General features: G+C 49.5%; 1 long non-coding RNA gene across 1 annotated transcript; it reads left to right on the top strand.

Moving 5' to 3' along the window:
- The first annotated feature begins 215 nt into the window (after nt 1-215).
- Nucleotides 216-5460, top strand: LOC125112668 (uncharacterized). The gene is made up of 3 exons (XR_007131219.1): nt 216-1031; nt 1804-1945; nt 4288-5460. It is a non-coding gene; the product is annotated as an uncharacterized LOC125112668 (long non-coding RNA).
- Nucleotides 5461-9776: the final 4316 nt, after the last annotated feature.

Genomic DNA, 9776 nt, shown 5'->3' with positions numbered 1-9776 from the left:
GGGGCCGGCCGGCGACAGAGGGGCGGGGCCTCGGAGATGGTGGGCGGGTCTGCTCAGGGGAGAGACAGCCCCGCACGGCGAGGGGCCGGGGCTGCGCGGGGAGAGGTGGGCCTGTGAAGACGAGGGCCGGGCCTGCCCAGGTGAGGGCGGGCGGGTGCAGGGGAGGGGCGGACTTAAGCTGAGCCAGGTGAGTTGTGTGGTCCTATGGCCACGGGTAGGCACTGGTCTCCAGGATGGAGGTTGTGTGCCTACACCTCTGCGTGCTCACGCTTCCGTCGGCAGGTTCCTGCAGTGACGTGAGAAGGACGTCCAGCTTCAGGCTCCAGCCAGGCGCTTTAGCCCTGGGCTGTGTGGCTTCTTGGATAAGGTCCGACGACTGCATCGCATGGCTTTAGAATCACGATTCCATGATGCCATGCTCTCATGAATGGTCCCAAACAGAAGGTCCCCAGTAAACAGCAGGACAGGTCACGTGCCCCGCACAGTTGTGCGGGCCCACTGAGCCCCCCCAACACCTGCATTTCGTGTCTGTAAGGACTACATGCCATGCCCTTCTTAAACCTCAGGGAATGGCTCAGGTGGGCAGAACTTGAGCAGGTGGGCCTGCAGGGGCATTTGGGATTAAACACACCTGGGCACGGCATCTGAGGGACTTGGGAGAAGGCAGGACACAAGTTTGCCCTCAGTTTCTCAGAGCTTTCACCTCCTCCCTTCTCTCATCTCCCTCCTTTCTCCCCACCCCAAGGTCTGTAAAGGGACTCAAGGCTTCCTGCCCCTTCTTCCAGGCTCTAAAGAAAGAGCAGTAAGTAGACAGGTGCAATCCATCTGAGCGTAGAAACGCTTTGGCAGCAATGCAGAGCGTAATCCTGCAGGGAAAAGCCACCATATCTACAAAAGCTCTCCAGAATGAAGAGGATTCTGCAGTTAACCACGTACCTCTTTACTGAGAAGAGAACCTGGATGAACCAGGACGAGGTAATGAAAAGAAGCTATGGACACAAACATACCCCGTTGCAAATACCTTTCCTCCGGTAAGAATTTGGGTGATAAATGTTACTGAGTCACCACAATAGCTCTGTGATCTTGGGGGGATGACTGGGTGTTATTAACCCTGCTTGATTGCGCAGGAAGCGGAGGCAGGGGAGGTTATAACATTTTGCTCTCTGAAGAGTAAATGCTATATACATCCGGTAATTGCCACTGGGTAGAATGTTCCCACAGGATAAACCTCATTGATGGCTGACCTACACACAGACACACACAGAATTCATAAATCATTATTTTGAGCAACTGACGTAATACTAATGTTCATATGTGACCTGAATTTATATGAACACAAATCACTGCAATGTAGAAAAGAAACATCAAAAGTCCTCTATGCAATAGCCTATGTTGCAAAAACCTCTTCGGTGTTATCCTGAAGCACTATGAGTAAAATCAGCAAGTGCACATTGTCAGAAGAGTCAGAATAGACTCTGGCGGGGACTGAGGGAGGCAGTGGGGTGAATGGGGAGTGCCATGTGTAGCACTGTGTCTCCCCAAAAAGATGCTGCAGCCCTAAGCCCCAGAACCACAGAAGTGACCTCACTCAGTCCTGACCGAGGCAGTCAAGTAAAAACGAGGTCATGGGATGGGCCCCAAATCCCGTAGGACTGCTGTCCTTATAAAAGGGGGTAGTGGGTCCATTGACACACACACACAGGAGGAGGCCTGAAGAGGGGGCCGTGCTCCCAGAAGCCAAGGTGCCCAAGGGTGGCCGGCAACACCAGAAGTGGGGAGGGAATAACACCTTCTCCTTCGCAGCCTCCGGATGGACCAGTCTGCTGACCCCGTGCGTGAGCTCTGACTTCTGGCCTCCAGAACCATGAGACAGTACGGTCCTGTGTGCCCCCCATTTGTGGTACTTTGTTATGAAGCCCTTGGAAACGAATGCTGAGATGTCAAGGTTCGTTCACCTCTGCAGGAAAAACATGACGTGGTTTAGCTGAATATGCTGTTTTCCAGGATTGCATGTCACTGACAAAACACATGCTGCAAATTTTGCAAACCCCTTATTTCTGAATCCACCACGAAGCGCAAGTGATGACTGGTGGAACTGCAAAGTGAGTGTCTCCAAAGTTAACATGATAGAAAGTATCAAGTGTCAGGGCTGAGGACGAGGCATGAGGGCAAGCGCCGCAGGCTGGGAACCCTAATGCTCATTAGTGCAGATTCCTTCTTCCCTCAGTAAAGCGTTATTCTGTGTCACATGTTTGCCAACCACCGAACAGTTCTACTGATAAGTCTGCAGAAAGCATTTCATCTTTCTGTGGAGCTTGTAAAAGAGAAGAGGCCCGATTTTCCCCCAGTTGTCTCTCAACCCTCAAGCTTCCATAGTTTTATCGTCTTGGGTCTTAACTGCGACCTTAGCCTCAGCACTGGCTTGAGCCTTCCGTTTTGTTTTCTGTTTAAAATGACCCACTCAGAAACTCGTGTTGATCTGGCAGATTTGAGTTCCATTTCTGCCTCTGGCTGTTCCCTGATACCCACCTCTGACACATCACCGTCTCCCCTGAACTCTGTTTAACTTCAGGAGTTTCGAGTGGTTGTTCCAGAAAACCTAAGATGATGCCGAGATTCCTCTTGGCTAATACCCTTAATAAAAACAGGTTACATTTTTTTTTTTTACAAATTTATATATAACTATGGGGAAAAAAAGTTAAGACAAGGTTCATTAAAATAACAGTGGGGTATTATCCTATGTATCAGATGTAACAGTTTGACTCAAGGTTAGTGAGGAGTGTGAGGTTACAGGGATCGGTTTCCTCCATGCTCTACGTCCCACGTGGCAGATCCCTCAGCTCTACGTGCCATGTGGTATATTTCTATGTCTATGTACCATGTGGTACTATATATAATTTTTCCCTTTGGGAAAGCACTTAGGCATCACTTATACAAATTTTGTTTACTTATTTATTTATTTATTTTTTTGGCCACGCACGCAGCATGCGGAAGTTCCCCAGCCAGGGATCAAAGCCATGCCAGAGCAGTGACAATGCTGAATCCTTAACCCACCAAGCCACCGGGGAACTCCATTGATAGAAATTTTACATGCATGTACTCCTTTGCCAGAAATCTCACTTCATGAAAATTACCCCATAGCCACATTCTCGCAAGGGCACAATGATGTAGAAATAAAGATGTGCCTGCAGCCCTTTTAACTCTAACTAGCACTGAACAACGTACAAGTCTACCATGAAGAATTTGCTTTTGCTTTTTGCTTTTTCAGGGCCACACCTGGGGCATATGGAGGTTCCCAGGCTAGGGGTCCAGTCGGAGCTACAGCTGCCAGCCTACGCCACACGCACAGCAACGGGGGGTCTGAGCCATGTCTGCGACCTACACCACAGCTCACAGCGACGCCGGATCCCCTACCCACTTAGCGAGGCCAGGGATCCAACCTGCAACCTCATGGACACTAGTCGCATTAGTTTCCACTGCACCACAATGGGAACTCCAAGAAGAATTTTCTTAAATAAACTGTAACATGTTTATATAATTAAATACTACACAGAAATAAAAAAAGTGACATGTATCACTTTCCCATACCTCTCTCTGTTTCTAACTATCTAGCACAACTCAGTAAGGGGAAAACCAGCCAGATGCCAGCTGGAGCTCTCACCTGCCTGGGCGAATACACTCCGATTTGAGTGGGGGTCAAAAAGGAGATTTTAGTTGTGAATCTCATATAACATTTTAACAAAAGACGTTTACGAAAAGCTCAGGAAAGGGCAAGCCGTTCTCTGTTCAGAGATAGGGACTCAGTGTAAGAATGCCATTTCTCGCCAAAAATGCGACGCAATCCTAACAAAGTCACGATGTGATCCTAAAACGGAGCTGAAGGAGCAAAGGGTCAGGAAGCGGCAACGCAGTTTTGAAGGACAGTGTGGGAAACTTATTTTAGAGAGTTAAGAAAACTCTTATTAGGGACGTTTAGACCTATGACGTCTACGAAGCTACAGCAAACAAGACAGTGTGTCTTAGCACAGAGGAAGAGGCAGGCACAGAGGCCAAAGGAAGCTAGAAAAAGCCAGGAATAGACACCCAGAAGTAGGCCACTGGAGAACAGATTCGATAAATCTTGAAATTGATATGGAGAAAAGGACTGAATTGCTGCTTCAAACCACACTGCACCTACGCCGGGGACACAATGATACTATACTTCTTCTAAGGGCCTGAAAGTTTTACTTTTCTCATTTATACTTTTAAAACACGCCGTTTGAACCTTATCTCTGCTTCCTGTCATAGGAAACGCCTGAAGATTAAAACGCCCCGAGGATCAGCCATCAGGCTGGGCCTCTGACTCCCGCGCAAGGTCACCTCCTTGCTGAGGCAGAAAGGCGCCCCCACCGCGGCGGCGGCCTCCGTGTGGAGTCGCAGGTGCCCGAAGCCCTTCAACAGGACACGAAGCGACGTCCTGAATGTTGGAAGGAAAGCTACCGACAGGGAAGGCGACGCCTCGGAGGCTGCGCGCCAAGGGTCGTCGCCGGGTGGAAATGATCAAAGGAGGAGAAGGGAGGAAAACTTGGCACCTGCCAAAGGCGGGTGCGTTCTTGGGGTGTTCCTCTTCCCAGGGCAGCCATTCCTCCATGTCTGGTTGTTTTATACGGTTTCGCGTGTTTTAACAGCAACTCAAGCTCCCGTTCCCGTGTGAGTGATTTGGTAGCTTGCATAACGAAGCCACCACCAGGCAGAACCATCCAGCTCAAGGCTCCACGTTTGACCTTGGATCTGCTCCGTGGTCCTGGATTACAGGCTCTACACGAGAAGGCACTTTGTAATACTTTTGGAATTGGCTTCAAGGTCGGGGTGCCCCGTGTTCATTGTCATTCTTTTGTTCGTATGTTTTTTTGAGCTCCTAGGATAGGCTATGCACTTGGCTGCTGCTAAATTTTGGGTGAAGATTTAGAAGTTAGCTCTTTGGGCAGAGATGAAAGGCAGGGCCCTGCAGTTATGGACGCTCTGGCCCAGCTAAAATTAAGGTGTCCGCGGGGTGTGCCTCCAGGGCAGGCTTGGGAGAACCATTTGTCTTGCCTTTTCCAGCCTCTAGAGGACGCTCCTGGGTCTCCCTCCATCTTCAAAGGCAGGAGTGGCTGGTCCAAGCCTTTCCTCTGACGCCATTTCCCTGCATCTGGTGCCTCTGCCTCCCGCTTCCCTGACTAAAGACCCTGGTAATTACACTGGGCCCTCCCTTAGGTCAAGGCCATCTGCCTGGCGACCCCAATTCTTCCCTGACACAAACCACAACAGACTCCCAGGCTCCGGAGACCAGGAAGTGGCACGTTTGGGGCCATTATGCCGCTTAAGGCAATGCTAGAATCAGTCACTTCCTGAATTATGCGATGCCAGGGGTCTTTACAAAGAAAACATTCAGTTGTTAAAATTCATGTCTTTCGAATCTGTTGTTGAGAGTTTAGAATAAAATTGTCTGGTTTCTATTCCTAAAAAGAAGCAGTTTGTTGCTATCCATTCACTTTTTTTTCCCCCCCTCCTCTTACCCCCCCCAAGCTTATTTCTCGACTTTTATTTACTGGTCAAAATCATTGCATGGGACGAAGGTGAAGTTTGTTCCAGATTGTTGGTTTTTTTCAAGGAAACATTCTACAATGGTCTAGCGTATTTGTACAAAGGAGGAGTTTTAACATCCAGAGAGGAAAAAAATGATTGTGATTGAATTTGCACCGATCACTTTTTGGAGCTTTGAAACAGATACGTGTCCTTTGGAGAAAGAATAAACAGGAACATATAGAAGCAGACAGGGGGTAGAACTACCCCTGATGCCATTTACACGGCTCTTTTATGTATTCTTTTTCCGGCAGTGAAATAAATATTCATTAGTGAAATGGCCTTTTAGTGGAAACAAGCCAGAGGCAATAGCATATTTATACAATAAAAAGCTCAATGGGGGAAAAGCCACTTTTAATTCCTTCTCCGTTGGTCCTGTTTTAAATTCAGAGGCCAGTCGATGGACTGATTTCAACATATCTCAACATACTGAGCATTAAGATTACTTTTGTATCAATAATATCAATAACGTTATCAATACTACTAATCCGGGCAGCGATATGACCAAATGTCAAGTAATATACCACGTTTGGGGAATATTGACACTATTCCCGAAACGGGAAGCACGGGGCTGGTTCTACGCCTCCTTGCCTCTCTCTGCCTTTCTTTCCTCTTTCTTTCCCTCCCTCCTTCCTTCCTTCCCTCCCTCCCTTCTTTCTCTGCCTCCCCCAAGGCAGGAAGAGGTTCCGGGGACAGGGACCAAACCTGCACCCCAGCAGTGACAATACCGGATCCTTAACTACTAGGCCACCAGGGCACCCCACCTGGTCCTGTTTCTACTGTAAGGGTCTTTAGGGACCAGAGTTTGAAAGTACAAAGTTGGGGAGACTCTGTTCCCATATGAAATCCAGATCCCAGGAGAGCGAGAACTAAGATTCAGCAGCTGGTCAGGGCAGCTGGTCTGGGAGTTCCCTTGTGGTGCAGCGGGTTAAGGATCCAGCATTGTCACTGCAGCGACTTGGGTCACTCCTGTGGCACAGGTTCGATCCCTGGCTCAGGAACTTTCACATGCTATGGGCTGAGCCTCAAACTAACACACACCAACCAAACACCCAAGGGCAGCTGGTCAGAGGCAAAGCCCAGGGTCCCGAGGGATGTTTGCCCACCACCCTCTGAGGGGCTGTTCCCCGGTGCGTGTGCGGGGGTGGGTCTGGAGCGAACGGACAAGCTGGAAGCAGATGTGTCTGCTTTGACTCACAGCCCCTTTCTACACCTGTGTCCTTGTCTGTGTTTCCGGAGCAACTCCATGCCGAGCTGTCCACCGGCATTGCTGGCCGTGCTTTGAGAGTGGACAATGGCCTGAGCCGTCACGGGTCAGACAGACAGGAGCACATTTTCTCACTGCTGTGAGCGCGCCACCATCTTTCGCTTCTGGTTTTGAGACGGCGTCATGAGCTTCGGCACACGTGTCCCCACCACATTCACGCGTCAGAGCCCCAACGGGGCCTCAGTGGGGGACTCTGTTAGGAGCTGCGGTCTTTAAAGAGGTGACTAAGGTAAATGCAGTTAGGGCGGAGCCCTGACCCAAGCTGACAGCCGTCCTTCAAAGAAGACATGAGGACACACACACACAGGCACAACCAAGCAGGACGTGGGGAGGAGGCGGCGTCCACACGCCAGGAGAGTCCAGCCCTGTGATCTCAGGCCCCAGGCTCCACAGGGAGACGGTGAATGCTGGTGTCGAAGCCCCCAGCGTGTGGCATCTCCCCTCCCGCCCCGGCCCTAGGAAACCAGCACAGACGGCTACTGCTCAAGGGGGGAGGAGATGGAGGGATCGCAGGGACTCAGAACACTGCGTCCGGAAACAGACTCAGGACGTGTGGCATTTGCATATATGATGAAGGAAGCACGTTAAATCACTGAGGAAACAAATGATCATTTAAGAAATCATGTTGAGGGCGTTCCCGTTGTGGCGCAGTGGTTAGTGAATCCGACTGGGAACCATGAGGTTGTGGGTTCCATCCCTGGCCAGTGGGTTAAGGATCTGGCGTTGCCATGAGCTGTGGTGTAGGTCGCAGACGTGGCTCAGATCCCGAGTTGCTGTGGCTGTGGTGTAGGCCGGCGGCTACAGCTCCAATTAGACCCCTAGCCTGGGAACCTCCATATGCCTCAGATGGAAAAAAGACAAAAAAAAAAAAAGAAAAGAAAAAAAAGAACCATGTTGAGATAAATCAGTTCAATATTGACCTATTCTTTATACCAAAAGAGGTTTCTGGAGTTCTCTAGTGGCTCAGTGGGTTAAGGAACTTCCACATGCTGTGGGTGTGGCCAAAAAAAAAAAAAAAAAGATTCCAGATAGCTCAATAAGTTTAAAATAAAATGGTCTTAGAAAAACATAAAAAATGAGTAAATGTAAAACAAAATTTGGGAATTATTTGTAAGTATGGTATAAAAATCCAGAATCCACAAAGGATAAAACTGGTACATTTGTCAGTAGAATTTTTTTTTTTGTCTTTTTGCCTTTTCTAGGGCAGCTCCCATGGCACATGGAGGTTCCCAGGCTAGGACTCTAATGGGAGCTGTAGCTGCTGGCCTACACCACAGCTGCAGAAACATGGGATCCAAACCGTGTCTTCAACCTACACGACAGCTCATGGCAACGCTGGATCCTTAACCCACTGAGCAAGGCCAGGGATCGAACCTGCAACCTCATGGTTCCTAGTTGGATTTGTTAACCACTGCGCCATGACGGGAAGTCCTATAGAAAATTTTAAGATGTGTGTACAGTAAAAGTATCATTACAAAGTCAAAAGACCAACCAACCATAAAAAATTTTGCAACTCTCATAACAGAAAAAGACCTTGTTATAGAAATAATTCTTACAAATTTCTTAGAAAAATACCAAAACCCAAAAAATTGGTAAAGTTGGTTCAAAAGCAGAATTACAGATGACCAGTAAAAAAAGACCCTTGGAGTTCCCTTGTGGTACAGTGGCTAAAGGATCCAGTGCCATCACTGCAGTGACCTGGGTCACAGCTGTGGCGCAGGTTCGATCCTTGGCCGGGGAACTTCCACATGCTACAGGCTCACTCAAAACAAACAAACAATTCACCTCAGTCCTTAGATGTTGAGTTTGAGTTTTTTCCTCAAACTCCTGTCTGCAGACATTGGAATGTGAAACCATTTTTCTCCAATCCGGTTGGCAGAGATTTACATGTTTGAAACTGATCGGTTCCTCCGTAAGTCCGCCCACATAACCTGGTGGGAATAGTAACTGCTGGGAACACTTTAGAGCACGACTTGGCTCATCAACTGGTAAAATAATACCTGTTTCGGAAAGTGGCGGTTCTCTCTGCCTCAGCTTCCTGTGGGCACATGCGCACGCGGACAGCCGGCAACCTGCGCGCACGGCAGCTGCACGTGGGACACCCGGGTCCCGGGCAGGTGACGGCTCGCTCTGACTCGCTCTGACGGGGCCTCCAGCCCGCTCTCCGGGGGCGGGGCCTCCGCTCCCACCGCCGAGGGAAGGCAGGGACCCTTCACCACCCTCTCGCAGTCATGGGGGTGGGGCTGCCCAAACGCTGCAAACTGTGAAAAGTAGGGTCTCTGTTTTGTTTTGTTTTGAATTAACTTTTGTGTCAAAATACGCATCAGCTGAAACGGCCATTGTGACCCTTCTCAGTGCACGTCGTGTGGCGCCACGTCCGCTCACACGGTGTGGCCGTCACCGTTCCGGTCTCCAGGGCCTGTCCATCTGCCGCGACGGGGCGCTGTCCCATGGAGCAGCAGCTCCCGCTCCCTCCCCCAGCCCCGGGTTCCCGCCATCCCACCTGTGTCCGACTCTGAAGTCGCCAAGCCTCTCCTCCGAGTGGGATCACGCAGGACTCGGCCTTTTGCGTCTGGTGTGTTGTAATCAGCACAGTGTCCTCGGGGCTCATCCGTGTTGCGGAATAGTCACAATTCCCTCTTTTAAAGGCTGAATAATATTACGTGGTCTGTATTTAGCATATTTTGTTGATCCAGACATCCATCCATGGACACCTGGGCTGCCTCCACCTTCAGCGGTTGTGAAGAAGGCTGCTGTGAACATGGGTGCGCCGGCATCTGTTTGCGCCTCTGCTTTCAATCCTTCGGGGTATACGCTCAGAAGTGGATTGCTGGATCAGATGGTAATTCTATTTTTAATTTCTGAGAAACCACCAGTGTAATCTATTTTTAAAAATAAAAATGTT

The sequence above is a fragment of the Phacochoerus africanus genome, chromosome 12 (assembly GCF_016906955.1).
Source record: "Phacochoerus africanus isolate WHEZ1 chromosome 12, ROS_Pafr_v1, whole genome shotgun sequence".
NCBI lineage: Eukaryota > Metazoa > Chordata > Mammalia > Artiodactyla > Suidae > Phacochoerus > Phacochoerus africanus.
Note: the sequence above shows the minus strand (reverse complement) of the source record. Positions and strands in the feature narration are given on the sequence as shown.